The following is a 24,448-nucleotide window of genomic DNA, read 5'->3' as shown; positions in this document are numbered from 1 at the left end:
GGGCAGAGACTGATGAATAGTCCAGATTCAACAGGTTTTATACCATTTCGGACATTCGTGTTACATTCTAAGTGCATTTGAAGGACATTTGAAATATTCGAGCTGCATTCTGTTTTAATTCTTTAACATTCAATCCATATTCGGGGGTCATTCCAAGAGGGTTCTGAATGCATTTCATGTAAATTCGTACAGCATTCCAGGTAGTTTCCAACTGAAATTGCTATTCACGCAGCAATCGAACCGGCCTCGTACGGCAGTCGATATTCATTTTAAGTATTCTTAGTGTATTCTAACGGCATTCTAATTACTCCTACTGTATTCCAAATCATTCGAGCTGCATTCGTGTTCTAGAACATTTGGAATGAGTAAGAATCATTCGAGGCGGGTTCGAAGTGCGTTCTAAGTATTCCAACAGCATTCTTACAAAGCATGAAAAAAATGTTCATTTTGACATTCTCTCCCGATTTCGGTTAGAATTTTGGAAATATTGTTTTTTGGGCTGATTCTCCTCGATTCCTATCCATTCGAAAAAGTGTGAAGAGCCATAAGGTCCGTTCACACGGTGCGACTTGGAGTAACAACAGTTTACTTGTAGCATTCGACTTGTTGTAACAAACAAAGATCGTAGCGATTTTGTTACATGTGTACTGTTTAAGTTGCATGCAACTCGTATCTCGCGAGATTCTCACGTACGGCAACATGGATTCGTTGACTGAAGAAGAAACGCTAACCTTAATGTCAGTCTACATATCGCAGTCACTGAAAAAGAAGGCAAAAGCCTAAATCTGTGTGGGTCCGCAACTGGATTCTCAGGCGGAACGCTGCTGGAGCGTATAATTAGCTTCTCAAGAGCTTGAACAAGAAGATCCAAGATCACTGAAGAATTTTCTCCCTATGGACAAATCCAATTCTCCCATATGATGTCAATGCAAACAAAAGGGACGTCACTCTGAGGTGGACACAGATCTGAGCAATTTGATTGGTCGAGAGCTTGCGACTTGTAGTGACCAAACGAAGCGTTCGGTATACAGACATGACATTCGTAAAACAGTGTCAACACCATAAAGCTTAGGACCAAACTACGGTTATAACGAACTCGAAGGCACCACTAATTTTAGTTCGTTAAAACGGTAGTTTGTTATATAAGGATTTCGACTTAAATGTATAGCAAGTGACTAGGGATATAAAACAACCTTTTTCGTTACCTCCGTCAATTAGTACCTGTGAAGACCTGGGTTAGAATGAACTTTCAGTAACCCATGCTTGTCGTAAGAGGTAAGAGGCGACTAACAGGATCGGGTGGTCAGGCTCGCTGACTTGGTTGACACATGTCATCGTATCGCAATTCTGTAGATCGATGCTCATGCTGTTGATCATTGGATTGTCTGGCCCAGACTCGATCATTTACAGAACGCCGCCATATAACTGGAACAGTGCTGAGTGCGGCGTTTTATAACAACCAGCCAAGCAACCAACCATAAGGCTTAGTGCTATCGATTTGTATTTTCAGACAGGAATCACACCCTGAGTCCTTCTCTGCTCATTTTCCCGTTGATTGAATAAAGTCCAGAGCGTATTCTAACGATACCACTGGGAACACACGGATGATTTAAGGAAGAATGCCGTTGTTTCCTTGTAAGGCTGTGCTTGTGTCAAGGCTAAATGACTACATAAGCCCACTAATGACTTCATAACCTTGAATTGGTAATTTTTGGTGTACGCTGGGGATTAATTACACGCCTACAATGAATATTTAGGGGTTGTTCCCACTTGTCCGGCAGGCTGAGGGGATTAAGAGTTATGGGTGAATGGTCGTGCAAAGTTTGTTGATCCCTATGTTCTCAGAGATTATCGCTCCACTGATCTAAACCTTTAAACAATAGGTGCCGGACAGGTGGGAAACCCCATAGTTAGTAGTTAAGCATGTATCGTTGGGCTCTGAAACATAAGCATCGATCATTCAGTTTTATCCTTTAAGTATTTTACCAAACTGTCTTCTGTAAAGCATGTGTATGCAGAGGTACAGATAAGCTGCGTATCTGCGTAAATTACGCAAATATTTATGTGAGGTGAAACTGGGTTTAACGTCGTGCTTGAGAATATTTCGCTCATATGACGACGGGCATGTGCGGCTGCTTGTACTAACCCTGACTTAAGCTGGTTTTATAGTGCTAGCCCACTGAGATACCATGCCGCAGTGAAGCATGAATACCCCACTCAGACACTCCGAGCCGACCAGTCCTTGTTGTACCCATTAATGCCGAGCGCAAGGCAAGGACCAACAAGTACCATATTTTAACGTCTTTTGGTATGACGCGGTCGGGGATCGAACCTGCGACCTTCCGCTCTCCGGGAGGAGTATTTATGTGCTAGAACGTCGCATTCTTCGTGTTCTGACAAAAAAAAAAGTCCGTTTTTCTTGATTCCAGTGTCCATGACTCAGGCCAAGTTTACTCTGAAGGTTTCACGTGTCAACGCCTTTGTCTATCTTAAGCAATGGATTGTTAACTGTCTTTTAAAATAACATTGTACTGTACAAACACTTCCTCGTACTTGTATATATGCCTCTCACTTCCTATTCTGTTCATATCTTGTATTAACACGTAGCTCTCTCAGGAAGTTGTTAATCTATATGTTGCTGTCCTTCCTTTGAAAAGCACCTCAAAAGCCAGGTATGCGAGTTGTACCTGTGCAAATTGAAATTTTACTGCACACGCTTGTTGATTACCTGGCTGTTCTACCACCAAGTGGTTCCCCCTCGTAAGAAATAGCGAAAAGATACAACAAAATAATGATCGTTTGTTAAACAACTTTTTTATTCGGGTGTCCAAAATTATTAGACAAATCATCAGAGGATTTGACAGTGCAAAATTTGGTTTGGTTGCCATTATTAGATTTTGTGTTAGTGAGCAATTCATCGGTCTCAAATGAAGTCAAACGGACTCTAGAAGTGATGATTACACAATGTCATTTAGAAAATGGTCAAATGTAACATATGTTATATTTGGGATTACACTCTCTTAGTAAAGTACAAATTCTAGTACTTTTTTGGGTGAAGTTCCATCAGGGATTCCAACCCACAGTGATGAACAGTAGTACTCAAAGATTGTTTGGACATCAACTTTTTCATTTTTTAAACTCGACATTTCGGAGTTCATTGTTACCCCTTCTCCGGGTGTTTAAGGTTGTACTCATAATATTCCAGCAATGTAACTCCTAAACTATCACATGAATCGATTGTCTGTTATTCAGGTGAGGTGAGGTGAGGTGAAATTGGGTTTAACGTCGTGCTTGAGAATATTTCGCTCATATGACGACGTGCATGCGTGTGTATGTGTATGTGCGCCTGCTTGTACTAGCCCAGACTTAAGCTGGTTTTATAGTGCTAGCTCACTGAGATTCCATGCCGCAGTGAAGCATGAATACCCTACTCAGACACATTATACTGACTACAAGCCGACCAGTCCTTGTTGTACCCATTAATGCCGAGCGCCAGGCAGGGACCAACAAGTACCATATTTTAACGTCTTTTGGTTTGACGCGGTCGGGGATCGAACCCGCGACCTTCCGCTCTCCGGGCGGACGCTCTAAGTCTGTTATTCAGAGGCCATGACACGAAGGCAAACATACTGATAATGTCAACTGAACATTATGTTTGAGTTAATAGGAGATATTCTGGACATAGAGAGCACACCATTAATGTTGAATAGACAAGCCAAATTCAACGTTATGAATGACAGAAGGCTTGTGTAGCACTTTGATATTTTAATTACACTTTACGCAACGTGATTATTTGTATAAATGTTAGAACACACCTGGTAACGTGTGACAACACTTCTCCAAATACAACGCAACGCGCTGGCATTAAATGTGATTTAACGGATTAACCAGAAAGGCTGTCGACGGGAACAGACGGTTGGCGCGTTACGTTCTGAAGTCTAGTGGTGTTTTCAGGCAGCGGTTAGTGGTCTCAAGAACCATGTAACTGTTAGCGCCTTATCAGAGACTAATAATAGCATTATAAGACATCAATTTAGCTTGTCCAAACAACCATTCACCTAAACTAATAGCGCTAACCGGTTATAAGCAGGCTACGGGTTAATATTGAAAGAAGCTTGTTATTTTGTGACAAGTAGGATGTGTTTGGGGAAATAGGAGCTATAATATGGAAAAGAAGGTATTTTGGGATGCTGAATGACTGTATGAGTCTGAGAAAATAAAACAAGGTAAAGATAGTGGTGTATTAGTAGCATCACTGATAAGTGTGAATAGGCTAGTCTGGCTTTGACAAACTGGCGGTTGATAGCATGAGCACTGGAGCAAAATTTATGCTACGATGGCACACAGTGAGCAGATGATACACTGACATCATAACCTACGATCTATTCATCCTTTGATGCTTTGGACGAGGCTTACAAGAGTGAGTGAGTGAGTTTAGTTTTACGCCGCACTCAGCAATATTCCAGCTATATGGCGTCGGTCTGTAAAAAATCGAGTCTGGACCAGACAATCCAGTGATCAACAGCATGAGCATCGATCTGCGCAACTGGGAACCGATGACATGTGTCAACCACGCCAGTGAGCCTGGCCACCCGATCCCGTTAGTCGCCTCTTACGACAAGCATGGCTTACAAGAACAATGTGGGGTTTGAATACTGTGAGTCCAATATCTTTTAGTGTTTAAACTGCTTCTCGTAGGTACGGTATCTGCTCTGTGGGGGAAGGACAGTGGTTCGACGGTGGCACGTCATACCGACAGAAGTTAGATGGTGGTGCTTGTTGATGCCTTGTCTGGCGTCCGCATTAAGGGGATGAGCCAGGACAAGCCGGCTATGAGGCGTGTGAAGGGCCCCTTGATGAAAAACACTCCACTCACTCACTCACTTAGTCACTCACTCCAGTCACTCACTCACCAATTGACCCATCCACCCACCCATTCACTCTCACTCACTCACGCACTCATATGTCATAGCCATTACCCATAGATAATTGACATTTTACGTGAAGAAGAAACATAGCGATGTGTGTGAAACATTAACCGCAAGAGTAGATCCATTTGCAACTTGCCAACCATTTATTTCAAGATAAACGTACAATATTTTAGCCATACACGTATGTACCATACACGCTTATAACGAATTGACGGAGTGAGTGAGTGAGTTTAGTTTTACGCCGCACTCAGCAATATTCCGGCTATATGGCGGCGGTCTGTAAATAATCGAACCTGGACCTGACAATCCAGTGATCAACAGCATGAGCATCTATCAGCGCAGTTGGGAACCGATGACATGTGCCAACCAAGCCTGATCACCCGATCCAGTTAGTCGCCTCTTACGACAAGCATGGGTTACTGAAGATCAATTCTAACCCGGACCTTCACGGGTACGAATTGACGGAGGTAAAAAAAAGGTTCAACTTGTTTTATATCCCTGGTCACTTGATGTACATTTAAGTCGAAATCCTTATATAACAAACTACCGTTTTAACGAACAAAATTTAGTGGTGCCTTTGAGTTCGTTATAACCGTAGTGTTCTTTAAGATAAAACTGACGGGATTCATGCACGCATACCTATGATCGAAGTCGTACTATCGATTCTTCGTTAGCAGATATGTCTTATGGTATATTTTGAATAAAGGGTATTGTCGCTTATATTTCATTGCAAACCTTGAGCGAGTAAATAGATTGGATATAACATCCTTTGGCAAGGCCGGGATGTTGAATCACCGTGGTAATAAATGACAGGACTAGGCAGATGAAACATGACAATACTGTTTTTGTAAAAGTTCTTTAACAATTATTAAAGAGAGCTAACGGCGCTATTTGGAATCAGCTAACACAAAGATATGGCTTCTTTTCAATTAGTACAAAAACCTTAATGGAAATAAATCATTGCAAGGAACGGAATCGCCATCTTATTGATTAGTCATCTAAAAACAAAACCGATCAAGATCTTTCAAGGATCTGTCAAGAGATTAAGTACTTAAGTATTCATGAAAAAAATAATATGTACTCTGTAAGAATCAAATTAAAGATTTCAATTCAATATTTTATAACTTGATTTTTCCCGTGGATGATTGAGGAAGTAGCAATGACGTCTACTCCTATGTCGAAGACGTAATTGAGTCAGTCATAAGAATATTCATGCATCATATAAAGATCTGATATTCAAATAATATGCAATTTTATGACTTTGGAGATTCAACGAACTTTGAGATCGATTCTTAAAATTGAATCGATAGTGGTAGAAAATATGTCTTTTTTTCAGTTGCAGTACAGAAGCTTGTTTTCTCATGTCATTTAAAAAAAACACAATTTTTCGACAAGTTATACTTTCATGACAGTGTGTTGTCAAGAAGAAAATAAACGAGATCAATATTACCATGTGTAAATGTACAAAGTGAATTCAGTACGTTGAGACTGACATCCAATGATCGAGGGGGAAATACCAGCGCCTTGAGCATGCAGTAATGCGTGGATATGTGCGCTATATAAATAAATGCGCTGTATCCAATACTACTACTACTACTAATAATAATAATACGCATGTGAGCTACTGAATGTTTGATTTGAAACAAACGCGAAGCTTTGTGAAATTAGAAACGCCCCTGCGAATATTACACTTAATTGACATATTAGTTCTGAAGAAGATCCAAGGAGTGATATTAGTGTGAAACATGTACATATAATTAATGGTGGTGGTACGTCATTGGTTAAAATTATAGATATGATCATGCGAGGTGAGATATGACATGAAGTAATGATAGATCATGATAATGGTGACGGTAATTATAATAAGGTATTTCTTGTATACAGTATGTGCACGTGGAAAACGTCTGCAAGTCTAAAATTATGCCCACGGTTGACGGTGTATCAAATGACATGTTTCTAAGTTATACATATGTATCTATGTTTTAATGTATTTCGTCAATCAAACTATATTTGGTATTAAACAATAAGGTATTAAAACAGCAATTTCTTACTAGATACAGACATATGTTCATCTGATACTATCCCAGTACAAATTAATATAGAAAGTATTTACCTAACTCTGTGACATATACAATACGATAACAACTTTTTCATAACCGTTACGTATGATCCCCAGGGAGTTGAGATTGATAATACGACGTGCCGTTGAGATTGACATCCAGTGATCGAGGGAAAAACAAAGCGCATTTGAGCAGCTGAGCTGGATATCGGCGCTATACAAATGTTATTATGTATGTATGTATTACACATAACACAAAACCACGCGCGTGATCAATACTGTTGATATAACCAGGATCAATTAACCAAATATGTTTCTCAGCACATAACGTAACTCCGATAATGAACAGTAAAGTTTTAGAATTACAACAGTATCTCGTAAACACAATAGCTGGAAACCCATTCCTGTAAAACACGTCTCTGCTACATTAAAACAGAGAGAAAAATTGCGATCTGGGTAACAACGTAAAAATATTTCACAGCAAAGGAACAAATTCAGTTCCAGTTAATTAAAGAAATACATTTCTCAAAATGAAACAATATCGACTTCCAAAATGAAATTCAGTGTACTCACCAATTCCAACTGCTGTCTGTGTGTTATAAAAGATGGCTTTCCGTCCCGTCAATCAAGTCTTTAAAGATCGACCTTGTTTCCTCCCCGGGTTTTATAGCGATTGAGGGGAAGATGTCTCTTCCCACAGGTTGAGTACGAAGGCCTTCAACGTCAACCTGAAGTCAGCAATGCCAATCGATCAATACCACCGTCAGCCCACCTGAAGATGCTTATTAATATTAAAATATTTATACAAAGGATTGCTTTAATTGTTTTCTGAAGGCTCGTTAATATAGCTGAAAGGTGTTGGTTTTCTTCCCCTGGAATATTAACCACTTGGGACAACTTTCCCATCGAGCCATGACAGATTCTTCCGGGAGGTCAATTGAGCCAGATGGCCTCGTACACTGTTTCCACTAAGCGGATTAGAAGTCAGGCAGTCACTGAGTTCGTGTCACTAGGGTAGGGTGGAAAATTGTGATCGTTTTTTACTTCCAGACTTCCAGCACATCGTCCACGAGCTTTTAAGGGGCTCTCATACACACCACTCACTACAAAGATTCGTATGCGTCAGATATCGCGTGAAGAAGTGACGTTTTCTCTCTGATTGTAACACAAATTCGTTTAATTGGCTGTGGGGGATTACGATCAAAGCTTGTAGCAGAAGGTTAGATGAAGGGTTGTTTTGCGAATCTTAAGCATGTCATGTAACGTATGTCATATTTGGGATTACACTTTCTTAGTAAAGTACAGATTCTAGTACTTTTTGGGTGTTTGAGTCCCATCCGGGATTCGAACCCATACCCTGTCATGTCATGTAAATGAAATTTGCAGCGTGTGATTGACTTGTTTTACATGGGAATTATGTTTTCAAATTTCAAACTTTCAAATTTGTATCTTAATTTTATGATTTCGGTTCAAATTTAGGTCTCATTGTTGACGGATGGGCGTCAAACGCTTCGTGACCTTAAGTACACTTAACATGCATAAACATTTTTAAAGAGATAGATTTGCTTGGGTGCAATGTGCAGGTGTTTACCAAAAGACATTTATACACATTTGGAGCACTGCGAAGCTTATTCCAACTCTCTAGAAACCCGTGATGATCCGGTTTAGAATTGGTCTGCAGTAACCCATGCTTGTCGTAAGAGGCGACTAACGGGATCGGGTGGTCAGGCTCGCTGATTTCATTGACACATATTATCGATTCTCAATTGCGTAGATCGATGCTCATGCAGTTGATCCCTGGATTGTCTGGTCCATACTCGCTTATTTACAGAACGACGCCATATAGCTGGAACATTGCATAGTGCGGCTTAAAACAACAACCAATCCAATCCAACATTCCAGTAACTTGAAGCATCCAACTGACTGACCTCTCTTCGTGTTTCACCTGAACACATCGGGGAATAAGGTTGGCAGACTAAGAAAGCTTACTAATGGCATTGTTAATGTCTTGCATCTAGAAATATATCGATGACGTCAACGTCAATTGTACAGTGTCCTTGCCCTTCATGTACGAATGAAAACCAAATGAAGATTCGATTGAGTTTTAGTGAACACCTACCGTCGCGAATACAAATTTGAACATTCAGTGGTCTTTTTTAAAGAATTGTCATCCCCACGATGCAAACATTGCGGCTGATAAGATGCGACAAAATCCCAAAGGGTCAATGATATTTAACCAACTTAATTAATTTAGAGGCGTTTTTTTTACTTTTTGCATATTTTCATCCAGTATGCTTCATCTGTTTATGCTTTGTTGTATGAATGTGACCTTGCTTTGTAATGGTCATACAGATTGTGTATATCATTAACAATCTTATCTAATTGGAAGGTGGGGTAGCCTAGAGGGTAAGGCATTCGCTCGTCACGCCGAAGACCAGGGTTCGATTCCCCTCATGGGTACAATGTGTGAAGCCCATTTCTGGTGTCCCCCGTCGTGATACTGCTGGGATATTGCTAAAAGCGGCGTAAAACCCAACTCACTCACTCACTCTCATCTAATTTACATTGAATACTATACATAGAAAAAATCAGTTCGCATGTGAGGTGAGGTGAAATTGGGTTTTACGTCGTGCTTGAGAATATTTCGCTCATATGACGACGTGCATGCGTGTGTATGTGTATGTGCGGCTGCTTGTACCAGCCCAGACTTAAGCTGGTTTTATAGTGCTAGCCCACTGAGATACCATGCCGCAGTTAAGCATGAATACCCCACTCAGACACATTATACTGACTCCGAGCCGACCAGTCCTTGTTGTACCCATTAATGCCGAGCGCCAGGCAGGGACCAACAAGTACCATATTTTAACGTCTTTTGGTATGACGCGGTCGGGGATCGAACCCGCGACCTTCCGCTCTCCGGGCGGACGCTCTAACCACTACACCACGGAGGCGGTCAGTTCGCATGTACAGACTATGAGAGCCTTACCTGCAATCACACACATTCTAAAAAATAAATTAAAAGAAAAGAAAAACCTGTAAAACAATCACTCTAAAACGAAAGAAACCCTATATTCCTAAGGGCTACAGAATATTATCTATTGTACTCATGCATTTGTTGACACAGCGTGTGTTCTTTTATGTTTTCAAAATTGGATGTGCTCGTTTTCTCATAATCTCATTACACTGGGAAAATAACATTCTTTCTTAATACCATTAGAGCTGCCTATATATTCCGAACTTCAGAAGGACAAAGCACAATCACATGATACTCGCTTTCCATACAATGCACGTACAATATTCTCAGCGACTATCAGTTGTACACAGCGAGAAGTCTCGAGAAGTGTGGATGTAAACAGAAGCGACAAAACCCTTTCCACATCCCCAAGAAATCTCTGCTAAAAGCAGATCGTACAATTGTGGCAAGATCATGTGTATATATTTGTTTCAGCAGTATTACAGCTGTACGATGTTGTTTGCAAATAAATCGAGTCTGGACCAGACAATCCAGTGATTGTCACCATAACACACCAAATGGTCTTGGGAACATACCCACATATCCAAATGGACTTGGGAATATACCAACATATCAACATGAGCTTGGGAACATACCAACATGTCCAAATGGGCCTGGGAATATACCAACATATCCAAACGGGCTTGGAAACATACCAACATATCCAAATGGGTTTGGGAACATACCAACATATCCAAATGAGCCTGGGAATATACCAACATATCCAAACGGGCTTGGAAACATACCAACATATACAAATGGGCTTGGGAACATACCAACATATCCAAATGAGCCTGGGAATATACCAACATATCCAAACGGGCTTGGAAACATACCAACATATCCAAATGGGTTTGGGAACATACCAACATATACAAATGGGCTTGGGAACATACCAACACATTGAAATGGGATTGGGAACATACCAACTTGTCCAAATGAGCCTGGGAACATACCAACATATCCAAATGAGCTTGTGAATATACCAACATATCCAAACGGGCTTGGGAACATACCAGCACATTGAAATGGGATTGGGAACATACCAACTTGTCCAAATGAGCCTGGGAACATACCAACATATCCAAATGAGCTTGGAATATGGGCTACCAGTGAAATGGGATACATACCAACTTGTCCAAATGAGCCTGGGAACATACCAACATATCCAGGTGGGCTTGTGAATATACCAACATATCCAAATGAGCTTGTGAATATACCAACATATCCAAATGAGCTTGTGAATATACCAACATATCCAAATGAGCTTGTGAATATACCAACATACCCAAATGAGCTTGTGAATATACCAACATATCCAAATGAGCTTGTGAATATACCAACATATCCAAATGGGCTTGTGAATATACCAGTATATCGAAATTAGCTTGTGAATATACCAATATATCCAAATGAGCTTGTGAATATACCAACATATCCAAATGAGCATGTGAATATACCAGTATATCGAAATTAGCTTGTGAATATACCAACATATCCAAATGAGCTTGTTAATATACCAACATATCCAAATGGGCTTGGGAACATACCAACATATCATCATGATTTTTTTCTGTTTGTTGTTTACAACTTTCTCAGCAATGTGTCTAGCAATAATTTAACCCTGTCCATTCTATAAATAGTATCGGGCGAAACAAACCACTGGCTGTTACTGTAATATAAACATGCCTTACTTTAGAGGCTTTGATTCATACTTTGCAGGTGGGGATTAGAAGTGGTCGTCAGCTTTGACATTAAATTATGCATGAACCAAGTCTTATGACTAGATGGATTTGTTGACACCAGCTCTAACCCCCACCCTCACAGGAACCGCATTATGAATCAAAGCCACATTCAAACATAATTCATTTTGGTGTTCAGTTACTTTTTCCCTAATCTAGGAATTTTAAGTCGTTTTATTCGTTTAGTGAAATGTCAACTGCAGCTAAAATCCTTTGATATAAAAATTAAAATACACATTTGGTTATTTGCGTCAATAATTCATGACCTTTACTGAAAAGTCTTGTTATTGATATTGTCACATTTAATAACCGACAATATTGAGAGAAAATTCCACCCTATTGAAACGATGTATAAACTTCAGTCATTGTGTGTGTCTGTAAAACCGTGTGAGTTCTGAATGAGTGAGTGAGTTTAGTTTTACGCCGCACTCAGCAATATTCCAGCTTTATGGCGGCGACTTGTAAATAATCGAGTATGGACCAGACAATCCAGTGATCAACAGCATGAGCATCGATCTGCGCAATTGGGATACGATGACATGTGTCAACCAAGTCAGCGAGCCTGACCACCCGATCCCGTTAGTCACCTCTTACGACAAGCATGGGTTACTGAAGATCAATTCTAATCCGGATCTTCACGGGTGTGTGAGTTCTGAGGTCGACATACTTTACCATTGTCGTCTTGCGGGATTGTGCGTCAGTCACAGACAATTTGAGAAATTCGTGTGAATTCATAAATTTGTTAACTTCTTATTTCTTACATGCAAATTATTAACATACTCGTCATATGCATGCTGCGATTAGACGAGTGAAAATTTGAGAAAATGCTACACAATGTGAAATAGTTTTGTTTGTTTTTTTTTGCACATATCAAACAAGGGCAGTCTTACGAACACACAATGCGTTTGATTATTCACTTACCACGATATACGCTGGGGTCAATGGGAAAAATATAACCTCAACCCACTGTCTCACCGATTATTCACCCGGATCTTCACGAGCATGGTCTACACAATATATTTCTAAAAGTAGCCATTGTTAGCACTCTCAACTTGTTAACAACACGGATGTACATAAGGAAGTTGATGATTTTATGCAGCAGATGGTAATTTGACATCTGCTTCGCGAGGTGAGAACTGACAACGGCTACTTTTAGAAATATATTGTGTAGACCCTTTCCACACTCCCCGCTACATATATATAACTTCTTCATTCTGCCATGTAATATATATATATATATATATATATATGTTTGTAGCCTATCTATAAACATATCTTGCCTTTACTAATGCCGAACTAGCCTCTGGTTTATTGTCATGATATAATTTAAGAAACACCTTTATCAGTAGAGGCGATGAGTGAGCCTAGTGGTTAAGGCGTTCGCTCGTCACGCCGAAGACCCGGGTTCGATTCCCCACATGGGTATAATGTGTGAAGCCCATTTCTGGTGTGCCCCACCGTGATATTGCTGGAACATCGCGAAAAGCGGCGTAAAACTAAGAAACTCACTCTCTACATCAGGAAAACATTCAAATGGAATCAGACATCTGCTCGACCGTTCTTCTCTGTGTCAAAATGTGTGTTCATGATCAACCCTGGATCTGATTTTCGCAGAGAATAAGTTTGGATTTGCTCGCAAAATACCTTCTTATCTTTTTTCCTTTCTTTTCGTACAAAGTCAATGTACAGTGAAAAGTCCACTATTTCCAGACAATTCCTGGAAGTTTGATGATGATCTTCCAAATGTACAGATATTAGAGCCAACTAAATAGATAACATCTTAACTAAATAGCATAATGCATGAAGATCAAAATTGTAGAAGTGAGTTGTAAATTATATGAAATTGCGACCTCTTTTTTAATATGTGAAATATTTGGATGTTCTATTCGGTAGTCTTGATTTGAAAATATTTTATTTTGTGATCATTATGATGCAGTGGACCACATCATTTCTTTTCTCAGGGTATCCAAATAATACCTCTTTCTTATCTAAATGAAGAAGAGTGCCTCTTTTATGTTGAATCCATGCAATAACATTATTTCAAATCTCTTTGACAATATGACATTCATAGAATATGTGTATTATGGTTTCGACACTTGTTTTACAGAAAGTACACGCATTGGTTTCAATCAATTTCATTTTTGATAGCATTTCGTTTGTTGATATATACCTGTGAATAATACTGTATTGAAACCATTGATGTTTTACATTAACAAGCGCCCTGAAAGGTGTTTTATGGGCATGGCTCCAATCATTTTCAGATATATTCTTATCTTGATCACCGTAGGCTTTTCTTTGACATTAAACTGACTTGTCTTGATATCAGAGAAAATTGTTTAAACTGGCGTTAAGCTATGCGAATCATGGCGATATACTTCAAATGATCTACCTTTACATAATTACAACTCACTATTTGCCACCGTTGTTACAAATTGAAAAACTAAAATGTCAAGGAAACAGTCTGATTTGATTGTCTCGTGATCATGAAACTTCGAAATTGTCTTGATTCAATCATTGGTCCTCGCTAGACGACGTTTGGTAAATGACTGATCCCAATTTGGTTCGTCTGGTGTGAAGCACTGTTCAGTAGACAATGCAGAACGATTTTGAAGGGGCGTGATGGGCGAGCTGTCTAAGGTGCCAGGCTAGTGATCCAGCGAGCTTGAGGTGACGGGATCGAACCCACCCGTGACCGGGTGTACAAACATTGGAGTCAACTTAGTGTGCAGACTCTTTCAGTGTTTTCACAACCCCTATAGCTAGTGTGCAGTATACAATTCTGTGCCTTATCACCCCACGAATCCGTTGGTATATGACCAGATGGTGGTCACACGAATACGTGCAAACACCTAGTTGCGGGTACAACAACGTGCAATAAACTTAGACAAAGTACCGTGACTATGTGTCCCAGTCCATTCAGCTGCGAATGGGTTTCATGGTGTATAGAAAAGACACAATTTTTGAAGATGACTATGACAATGAAACAGTGTACACTATCCATAGCCTTGTGTGCAATATACGTTCTCTCCATTCGCCATTGTAACTACATTTAGGAACTCCATTCTCTCCCTTAGTAGGAAAACTTCGCAGAAATTTTCTCTAGCTCATTAGGGCAATACGGTTTCACAGATATTTTGAACGAAGCCACTTTGACAAACTCGTCTGGGGTATTTATTTCAATAGAATCCATATATTAAGTCCATATATTAATAGGTTAATTGATAGGCTGCCGAGTTTTGAATTGTCACATTATAGACAATTTGAGAGTGCTGGAAAGTAAACACGTATGAACCTGCCAAGGTAGTTTATCAAAATGACGCTTTCGATTTTACACTTTGATTTTATGCAAGTCAGTATCCATTAGGTGTGACAGAAAAAGATGATCCTTGGTTCGATCCTATGATTATGTTGGCTTGTCAGCTCCATGGCTGCTTGCCTCACACGATAGAACGAAATCCATGATGTGATACAAAGCGTTAACTACGAGATTAAAAAAACAGAAATACTGAGTATGAAATAAGTGGATGATAAAGTTTGCTCATTTTGTAATTTAATGTCAGAAAATTTGATACATGTTTATTGTGAAAACATTCTGGTTGAAACTGAAAGAGTATGTTGAAGATAAATCATAAGAAAATTTGACTTAATTGGCCGAAATAATACCGACCTAATTAAAGGTCAACTTACCATATACTTCCTGCTGGTAAAAATACATCCATGTATCTGGTATTTAAAAAAAAAGTTATCATTGGATACATTCGTAAAAATATTGGGTGATATTTTCAAGACAGAAATGTTTATTGCCATTAAAAAAGAAATACAATTTGACGGAAAATGGTCATCACTGCTGCATATACTCCCAGCGTAATAAGAATGAAATGCCCAGTATGTATAATGCCTACTCATATGAACCTCTGTGTTATTGTGTACCAGTTCTGTTACATTATGTATTTTGTATATTTGTATCTACTGATCTGAATGAATAAAATAAAAAAATACGAGATTAATTAGTCTCAATTATCGGTCGTAAATAATTCGCTAGGTATTAGACGCAAAACAAAGGTAATACAAGACAGATCTTATGGATGACTACTTCTTGATTTATTTTACACAACGTTTCTGGGCTAGTTCTTGCCCTTCGTCAGGCGTCATTATCCACCTGACGAAGGGGCAAGAACTAGCCCAGAAACGTTGAAAGAGTTGTCTTGTATTACTACACCAACTTCTAAATGCCTTTGAAGAATTCCAGCAGAACAAAGGTGTTACTAATATGAATGGAACTCTGACAATCAGAGATGATACCTTGGCCTCGTGAAAAGGGAAACACAATCCGAAGTGAAGTTAAAACCAGCTCAGTTTCTTGAATCATTGAAATGTTCCCCGTTTCATATAATTTCCACCATACTTCACTTCATATCTTCAGCGTGGTAGAGTTGTATCCCATAGCCATGGAAAGATCTGTTGGTCGATAGCGCAAAATATGATGCTTAAATTGTCGGACCAGGGAACAGTATATAATTTGTGTGGGTGGAGATGATATCATATGAAACAGGAAACATTAATTTGTCAAAATGACTTGAATTTTGTGTCATTATACTTGTTAACATACATTGATTCATTTACAACCTCAGAACCATGAATTCTGAGCGAAACTAAACATTCTCGCCCGTGGTCCGGCACATGGGCGGGCGAGTTTAAATTTTGAATTTTCGAAAAAATATATTTCATTTTTTCATCCTTAGCATATATTCATGACAACTGCATGTTTAATTTTGTCAAGCCCCTTGTCAGAAAGTGTTCATAGCGCGGAGAGTTTCTGGACTTTTGGGTGTCTAGAATTAAATTGTGACGTGTTATTTAAATAATGACAGAGATTGAGCTGGTTTTATCGTCACTTTGGTTTGTGTTTCAACACACAGGGTTCGATGCCTTACGAGCTATCGTAGCAATATAGTTTACAATAGGGTTATGAATGGATTCTTGCTACGAACGCTTTGATCGGACCCAGTGCACATAAACCATTTGGGTTCACAGTTACACCTTAGATTGGCAAAAAAATAGGATCTGGAGTTCGAATTTGCTGGGGATATATTTTTGTTAGCATCATCGTCCTGCTCTTCAGGTTCACCTCTCTGTACTACACTCCCACATTAAGCTGCCACGAAGTGATGCTTTGGAAATATTTACAAAGAGGCATGGCACTCAATCCAGCCACAAAACGTGACACTAAGGTATAACATCCTTTCACTTACGTAACTGAAATATGTCGGACCTGTTTGCAAGGCTCATATCAAAGTCCTTTCGTTGCACTTTACCAGAAGAAGAAAGAAAAAACTGTGTTGGGAAGTCATCGATCACAGAGGAACATCGGTATGTTTTTACACGATGGAAAGAACTCATAAGAACTGCACAAAGCATGTGCTGATTACATTTAATGGTCGACAAAACTGTGTATAGTTCTGATAGAGAGCACCGAGAACAGGTGGACGATTTATTGCCTTGGAGACGAAGCTTTTGAGATTAATGATAATGCATCTTGGTTTTTCTGTTTGGTTGTTTTCTTTTCTGGTACAGCTGCTTGTCTTCTTGAAATTAAATATTCCACGTTCTTCTGATTCGTAATATAGAGACTTGTCAATATTGTTACAGATACATCTCATCACGAATTTGATCTGAAGATCTGATTCCATTGAAGACTCTACCCCTATAATTGGAGTGGTTTGAGGTCCTGTGCAGTGAACTCAGATCTCAAATCAGTAGACATAAGCAACGTTGATCACGTTGATCTTGCATGGCTGACCATGTTTCTCACCTTGACACTCAAGAGTTTCTTGGACTTCAGTCTTGTCCCACAACGAAGCACATGTGTCACATGTGGTCTCACGTTAGGCAAGCGAGTTTGTTGAAAAGTGTCTCTGTTCACCAAGCAGTGAATGGGTACCCGGTGGGATGACTGATAACCTTCTGACGCATCAGGCAGCTAGGGTTAACGGGTGTAATATAGTAATGTCTGCACATAATTTCTTCCTAGCATACAACATCTTTAAAGTGGATATCAGGCACTCTACAAATGCATTATATCCGTATTTGAATATAAACAACGCAAGAAATCTCTGATAAAAGCAGAGTCGATTTATGATTCCGACATATCATCAGCAAGTGTTTTGAAGATGTGGGGTATTAGCACTGCGGCGACATTGCATACTATTTTCATTAAATTAGCAAAAAAAATAGATTTCAAATATGACAATTTTCCCCCAAATGCTTAATCGACACACTCCCAAAAATTATGATCAATACAGTTTCATTTTAGTTTCTGTTTTATACCTTCACCATTTTTTACTGCAATGCGGTAACAACCTGTGAGGCTCATGATACTACATGGTTTCGGGGGAGCTTCTGCAACAAACGGGGCGGCGGGGTAGCCTAATGGTTAGTGGTTAAAGCGTTCTCTCGTCACACTGAGGACACGGGTTCGACTTCCTACATGGGTACAATGTGTGCAGCACATTTCTGGTGTCCCCCGCCGTGATGTTGCTGGAATATTGCTAAAAACCGAGTAAATCTCACTCACTCACTCACTCACTCACTCTGCAAGAAACTGGCACCGTGGCATCGCCTGTGATTACAGTGAGCTTTCTAACAATGAGCACGCATTTTAGTATATTAAAAGAACTGAATCTGAAAACTAAAATCTCATCGGTAATATTACGATAACGTCGACCAAAAGTTACGTATATGTTGAAAACAATTGTTTAAAAAAAAGAAATGTATATGTGGTGTATTTTAAAAAAAATAATTTTCAAGCTCGATGAAGTAGTCGATTGTATGTCATCGTAACCCATTTACGTAGACCGATGCTCATGATGTTGAACACTGGATTGTCTGGTCCAGACTCGATTATTTACAAACTTACGTCATATAGCTTGAATATTGCTGAGCGCGGCGTTTAACAACCAACCAACCAACCATTTTTTGAAACCCATGGAACTCCCATTCTAACGGCAGATCGAATAGCTACAGAAAGGAATGCATCTTTATATTCGCATTTGCATTACGCTTTTTGTCAATCCTATACCTTCTGCATAATCATATACCTCTCCACGCTCCTCACTAACCCATGAGGACGTAATACTCAACATTCCCCTAACTCTCTCCAGTAACCAGCCAACCAGCCGACCAACCAACCAACCAACCAATCAATCAAGTTTATTTCGTAAAAAGGCCTTACGGCCACGTACAATACAAAATAAACAAGTGTAATGTTTTAAATGATTCAATCGATGGCTCACTTTTTGTGGATGATTTTAACATTTCTTGTCGCGGTAAGAATATGCATACTATCGAACGGCAACTACAGTTGTGTTTAAACAAAATAAATAAATGGTGTCTTGAAAACGGCTTTAAATTTTCTAAACCAAAAACTAATTGCATACATTTCTGCCGTAACTATGAACCACATACAAACTCAGAACTGTTTTTAAATGGCACTCCCGGTACAGTGCTTCCTTAAAGTAATTGGAACAATTTGTTGCTGTTGAAAAATTGGTACATGATAATGTGTTCAAAAAGTTTTGCTGATCAATGGAATATGGTAATGCTTTAAAATACTTTCAACGTATATAATGTTAACCTTTACTTTCAAATAGGTTTCCGCAATAGCGGAAACTAAGTCATTTTGCTATGAATGTTTCAGCGAACTGAAACTAAATGGAAACGCATAATGATAGTTTCAGTTAGTAGAAACTTGACGGAAACCTAGATTATAAAGTAATGCCACTTGAACGCACTGACAATGCTTCCTTAAAGTAATTGAAACAATTTGTTGCTGTTGAAAAATTGGTACATGACAATGTGTTCAAAAAGTTTTGCTGATCAATGTAATATGGTATGCTTTAAAATACTTTCAGCGCAAATAATGTTAACCTTTACTTTCAAATATGAAATGTAATTCGTTTTCTACAAAGTTATCATTACAAATATTACAAAGTCTTTGGTGCCTCGGAACTCCATCAAATGTACCGGTATTTTTATATATTGGAAGTGCACCGATTCGTAACATTGTTATTCTCCGCCTCGCGTCTTTAGATTTCAATAAAATTAAATATGGTTCAATGCAAAATACATTTTTGATACTGGAATAAACACCAAGCGATGAACATTTGTGCATTTCTGAAAATATGAATATTTCTTTTGACCCCATAATCACTTCTGGCGTTCCGTCATCACTTCAGTCCCTCAAAGCCCACATCGTCCCCGTCTACTCCGCCTCAACTACTACTGCTACTACGACTACTATGACAGCAACAGCACGCTAATCTGCTAACCAATACATCACTCAGGGGGAGACAATGTCTAAACCCACCAAGTGGGATGTCGCAGAAATGACGTTCAGCTCTCTAAATTGGTTTTCGTTTAAGAGATTATTTTGCAATTAGATTAAAAGTCGCCAAAGTATTGTGTAATTCGATAGTATCTAATCTACGTATTGGTTTGTTGGTAAATGTGAGAATGTATAATTCTCAAGAGAAGATCATTCTCAAAAGATGACATGAATGCATCCACTGGGGTTCCTTGCCGTTAAACGCGACTCCCCTCTCGGCTAATTACACAGAGAATAGACAGAATAGTAACAAATCACAAAATTTCTTCACATCACTTTTTGTCAGAAGTGGGCGACGTGCGTGATTGTTTTCTTCGAGTTATATTTGTTGAGAAATTTTAAACTTGAATCTTACACCCTCCCAAAGACCCGGAAATCATACGGTGCAAACCCGTGAAGATCCGGGTTGGAATTGGTATTCAGCAACAATACGAGGCGACTAACGGGTCAGACCCGCTGACTTGATTGACACGTGTCATTGTATCAAAATTGCGTAGATCGACGCTCATGTTGTTGATCACTCGATTGTCTGGTCCAGACTCGATTATTAACAGACTGCAATGTATAGCTATGAGGGGATCCCAGGGTCAACAATGCTGGTATTCGAGATGTAAGAACTGCGAGTGCCAGGTAGTGCATGCTCATAGGCAGCGGTAGTGACGAGTCTGAACTCAGAGGGGGCGGTGGGGTAGCGTAGTGGTTAAAGCGTTCGTTCGTCACGCCTAAGACCCGAGTTCGATTCCCCACATGGGTAGAATATGTGAAGCCCATTTCTGGTGTCCGCCGCCGTAATATAGCTGGAATATTGCTAAAAGCGGCGTAAAACTAAACTCACTCACTCACTCACTGAGATCAGAGAATTAAACCGAAAGTACACTGATGCATTGACCAGGGTTATGAAGTAAAGTTCTGAGCATGCATGCAAGTGAGGATTATGACAATGTACATTACTGTGATTATTCGTAAAAGCTTTTGACTGACTGAGTATGGTTTTACGCCGCTTTTAGCAATATTCCAACAATATCACGGCGGGGGACACCAGAAATGGGCTTCACACAATGTGCCCTTGTGGGAATCGAACCCGGGTCTTCGGCGTGACGAGCGGACGCTTTAACCAATAGGCTACCCCACCGCCCCTTAAAGGTTTTGAAAGGTTACATTGTGATCGTCGGGTGTATTACATCACTCATATGTCCGCTTCGAAACAAAGTAGGGAGTGTAATCGTGTTCAATAAATATAATCTTTGGAGTGAGTGAGTGAATTTTACGTCGCTTTAACAATAGTCCAGCAACATCATGGCGGGGGACACCAGAAAATGGTTTCACACATTGTACCCTTGTGGTGAATCGAACTCGAATCTTCAGAGTGACGAATGAAGGCTTAAACCACAAGGCTACCCCACCGCCCCTCTTAACGTCAAAGCTACATTATAATGGTGAAGGATTAACTGCATCAAATTGCTTCGAAGGTGTTTTTTTCCTTAAAGTAAAATGAATTGGGAATTTTATTCCTTTGATATGTAAATGTCAATCTTGTACAAGGTTTTAACCCGTCGTTTCAATTGATTTGTTCAATATCATATATTCACATCAAAATCCCATGAGGATATTCTTTGTGAAGCTATATTACATTTAAAGACAGGAAGGAATATGTTTTGCAAAAAATATTACATCATGAATGCATGCATTTCAAAACGCTTTGGCGTTTAATAATGAATGGGGGAAAAGAACCTATTAACATTTCGCTCCAGTAAATTCAGAAATATTCGGGAGATTGAAGCGCCGTTAAACATAAAGGAATATCACTATCGGGAGGAACTTGTTAGTTCATAGGGGGAGCTAATGTGAGGCTATTTTATAGTTATTTAGCTACTTTCGTTTTCAGTTGACATGACACTGGCAACGTTTGTATGTCGACGGGGGAACTATCTCAGATTTAATCAAGGTGTTATTTGTTTGTTGTTTAATGCTGCATTCAGCAATATTCCAGCTATATGGCGGCTAAATGTAAATAATCGCATCTGGACAAGACAATCCAGTGATCAACAGCATGAGCATCGATCTACGCAAATGGGATCCTGTGGAGTAGTCTAGATAACCCTAACGAGATGAAACTCAACATTACACAGGTAAAATTTGTCCAAACGCCGCTTATCGAATATTCGAGCAATATCAAAGCGGACACCAAAATGAGCTTCAAACATTGCACCCACGTGGGGAATCGATCCCATGTCTTCGGTGTGACGAGCGAACCCTTAAACCACTAGGCTACCCCTCTCGTCATGCCGAAGACCCGGGTTCGATTCCCCACATAGGTACAATGTGTGAAGCCCATTTCTGGTGTCCCTCGCCATATTGCTGGAATACTGCTAAAGGCGGTGTAAAACTAAGTAGTACCCTAAAGCCTAGCTTGTGGTAGACATTTCCTCCACATTAAGCCGCTATATAACCAGAACACGAATCAAACCTACGTTACATCTGTTTTACTCCATTACACTCAACTCAATAAACATTAATAACGGATCGACTCTAGCCTCCGTGGTGCAGTGGTTAGAGCGTCCGCCCGGAGAGCGGAAGGTCGCGGGTTCGATCCCCGACCGCGTCAAACCAAAAGACGTTAACATATGGTACTTGTTTGTCCCTGCCTGGCGCTCGGCATTAATGGGTACAACAAGGACTAGTCGGCTCGGAGTCAGTATAATGTGTCTGAGTGGGGTATTCATGCTTCACTGCGGCATGGTATCTCAGTGGGCTAGCACTATAAAACCAGCTTCAGTCTGGGCTAGTACAAGCAGCCGCACATACACATACACGCGCATGCACGTCGTCATATGAGCGAAATATTCTCAAGCACGACGCAAAACCCAATTTCACCTCACCTCACCTCACGGATCGACTCTAGCCTCCCAAAAGGAGACAAAGACTGGGGTTGGTGTTTGTCTTAACGAACAATGTATATACGTTAGTGGTGGTCCGACTAATTGAAATAATCGAAGATTGGTCGCAGTGACTAAACGACCAAGCAATCGATCATGTTTTCTCATGATCAAACACAAACAATTCTGGAACACTTGTTTTCATTAACAGTATTTATCACAAGGTTGGTTTTGTATGTTACAATTCATAAGCACTACAAGCTCGTTCCAAGTCATGATTGAATTTATCTTAAAGACACCAAGAAATGTATGTTCCTAACATACTAGTCATCCTTTACAGATGTGAAGTTTTGCCCCCAAAGACCCCAAAGAACTACATGTTTTTTCCTTATATGTTTGTGCATTAACAAATTTCATGAATGACGCTAACCAATTATTTTGATGATTGATCGGTTGTAATGAACCAATCATCAATTATGAGATTTTAGCCAGTTCCCAACACTAATGTACAGGGCAACATATTCCTCAAAGGGATTAATCTTGTAAATTATTATTATTATGTTTTACAGATAAAATAAAAATGCAGCAGAGAGGGTTCGGGTGACCCTGGCACAGTCAGGCTTGTAAATCTCATCATCAGCTCAGGGCCCTTGTCCCCTCTACACGCAGCCTAAACAGACAATGTTTGTATAGCGCTATGGTCCATCTCATCTACATGCATGCTCAAAGCGCTTTGTTTTCCCCTCGATCATTGTATGTGAGGTGAAATTGGGTTTTACGTCGTGCTTGAGAATATATCGCTCACATGACGATGTGCCCTGAACATCAATCTCGATCCTCACACCCCAGCCCTCTTAAACCATCACCCTCCCACCAAGTGCCACCAGCCCGCTCCCCACCCGCCACCATCAAACACGTCATTGGTAACAGCCTGCCCACACGTACACAATCATCGCATGCAGGTGCACTCCCGAGGTGTAACAAGCCCCATCATCCTCCAACAATCAACAAACCGTTATTACAGTACATTACACCTGTAATTATTAAGATAACACTGGATATTGAATTTCGATTTGTCAAGACTAAGATATCACGGGTTTCATAATTACTGCTGAAGTGGACCCCTGATGTGGTGTTTGATTACTGGCGTGGTGCTAACTGAAATATTTTCACTCTGTAGTAGTCCCTTTAATCAAGCTCCTTACACAGTGTTTATTAACCTTTGTCTATTGTATCCCTATTTCAGAGTACAGATGGAAACGGGAAATTTTAAACTCACGGCATGAAATGTAATCCACGGTTTCAAACGTAAATGAAAAAGTCGGATCTTCATTATTTGTATGAAGAACTAACTACATTCTCAGATATACGAATACAGATTCTCCTATCACGTTTCTACGTTCCTATCAAGGTTTTATTGGTAAGGGTCCGGTTAATAAGGCTG

General features: G+C 39.8%; 1 protein-coding gene across 2 annotated transcripts in view; it reads right to left on the bottom strand.

Annotated features, from left to right (window-relative positions):
- The window catches only part of LOC124282745 (LWamide neuropeptides-like), a 164,305-nt gene that overhangs the window by 14,380 nt on the left and 125,477 nt on the right, over positions 1-24,448 (bottom strand). The window contains exon 2 of one of the 2 annotated variants that reach the window (XM_046718766.1): positions 7,564-7,718. The exons of the other annotated variant lie outside the window; for it this stretch is intronic. The gene's annotated coding sequence lies outside the window, so the exon portion shown is untranslated. The remainder of the gene's footprint in view (positions 1-7,563; positions 7,719-24,448) is intronic. 2 annotated transcript variants of the gene reach the window in all.

The sequence above is a fragment of the Haliotis rubra genome, unplaced genomic scaffold (genome assembly GCF_003918875.1).
Source record: "Haliotis rubra isolate DU_JTF1 unplaced genomic scaffold, ASM391887v1 Scf302, whole genome shotgun sequence".
Classification (NCBI taxonomy): Eukaryota; Metazoa; Mollusca; class Gastropoda; order Lepetellida; family Haliotidae; genus Haliotis; species Haliotis rubra.
This window is presented reverse-complemented; position numbering and strand designations above follow the sequence as displayed.